Source organism: Pinus tabuliformis, chromosome 8 (assembly GCF_031772625.1).
Source record: "Pinus tabuliformis cultivar Carrire ecotype Pingquan chromosome 8, CPIR1, whole genome shotgun sequence".
NCBI lineage: Eukaryota > Viridiplantae > Streptophyta > Pinopsida > Pinales > Pinaceae > Pinus > Pinus tabuliformis.
The window spans coordinates 636,198,007-636,200,132 of record NC_142294.1 but is presented as its reverse complement, the minus strand read 5'-3'; positions in this window follow the sequence as shown (position 1 = coordinate 636,200,132).

Genomic DNA, 2,126 nt, shown 5'->3' with positions numbered 1-2,126 from the left:
AAGTCCTGTTGTAACTTTACCAATTTTTCTTCTACTTCCCGGCTAACATTGGCCTGCTATAATTGTCGCTGTAAAAATAGGATTTTATCCTCTTTATCTTTAAGAAATAGTTGAACTTCGAATGCTTTTTCAATAGTAGTAGAAGCATAACCTCCTGCGATTTGGGATAATCTAGTCAGGTTCTCTGTAGGATCAATGGTAGGGTCTTACCAAAGGACATCCAGTGGCTCTGCTTCAGGTGAGAGCATGCTGTCTAGTTTTCACTTCTTTCTCTATCTCCTGACCACAGCTTTGTGCTGCGAACTATAAAACACATCTAGAGGAGGGATTTCCTCTATCTTTAGTATAATTTCAGATGATGGAGCTATGGGAATGTGCTTAGTTTCTGGAGCATTGACAACTATTTCAATCACCATTTCTGTGATTGTCTGTGCTGGATTCCTTAGTGTCTCTACGTTTTTCTCCTCCGCATTGATCAATTCATTAAAGTTTTCCCATTCTTTCTCCAACTCTGTTCTTAATGGCTTTGTTGGCTGGATGAGGGGAGTGGGAATTTCCACCTGTTTTGGCGACAGCTCTTGCTGCTCAGGATTCTCCTTAGATTGAGTGGTATCCCTGATTGATCCTTCACTCTTGTTGTGATCGCTCTCTGACTATCTAGATCTTTTTGGTGATTCTCTTTCAAACTTAGATTTAGACTTGTCTTGCCCCGAGCTTCCACTCATACTAATGCTGGGAGTGGGTTCCCTCATTGGTTCTACGTGCAATTTGTCCAAGGGGACATTTGCCAATCTTTGTTCTCTGTAGAGTTTAAACTCTTGGAATTTTGCTGGGCCAAACTGGATTTGGGCCAGGTGTAAGATGTCTCTGAGTGTGCTCTTCTACTGGAAAACATCGTCGAAGAGATCATCTTCCTTAGTGAACACCTTTATTTTAACTGTCGTGGTAAAATTCTTTATCACATCAAAGGGATCAAACTGTCTCCCTTGGAACATAGGAAATTGTAGACTCAACATGTTTTCTACTTCCTTGAAAGCATGACCTAGATCAAACAATGCAAAAGCCCCACAGAACACAAGGAATTACGGCCAGATTGCCTTTTTCTTGTCCTTAAGTTCTCTGGTCATTCCCCCAACCCCACAGGTTTGGTAGGCTATTTACCCTGCCATCAATTTTTCAGGAACATACAAGGGAAGTACATGAGGAGAGACAATGCTTCCGAATACTCTGATATCAGTGAAAAATTCTTCTCCGAACCATCTTCCGACAGGGAGAATATCAATTTCAGCTTCAAGAGAAAATCTTGGGGCATCTGTATTATACAAAATCTTGTAAATGGCTAGCATAACTCCATGGCATATTTTATAAAAATATGGGGTGCACTTAGAATCCCACAGTTCCTTATGGTAGACTTGAATGGGTAAGGGATTTTGTACTATCCATTTCCAACCCATGAGAGGAAATTTAGAAACAAAACAGATAGTATCCATGACATGGGCAGCTAGAAAGAAGGGAGGATAAATCCTCTGAGAAGGACTCCTTTTAGTCTGATAATTCCAAATAGCAGAGGCTATGTTATCAGACAATATTTGGGCCCATTCCATTATAGTGGCGTTGGTGGCCGCATCCAATAGGGGTAGCAACTCCAATGAAAACTTATTGATATCAAGTTTTCCGAATAGCCTACATAACATTGCAGTAGCGAAACAATACAGAGAAGAGAGGGAACCAGTGTTGTATATACCATTTTTTCCTTCTTTAATGGTTCTTCCTTCGATGACCAGCTTTTGGTGCATTCTACCAAATCTTCATTCTCCTTGGCGAATTTCTCCACGGACTGTTTGTTATAGCTAGCCTGCGGCTCTGGTAAATGATACACGTGTCTTAAATTCTATGGGGTAAATGATCCTATAACTTCCTGGTTCCGCGTCCTGAATTGCTTGTCCGTTATCTCAACATGGTCTATCACCCATTTAACCATATCTGTATAGGGAAGTATTTTTGGTCTTGCTGCGATACGGTGCAGGAATGAGCATGCGAGCTCTATAAGTGATGCTTCAGATGACCCGCATTCATCTGCCGTAGCTGTAACCTCCATGACTCTCAGGTTTTCTTCCTCCAGCAGA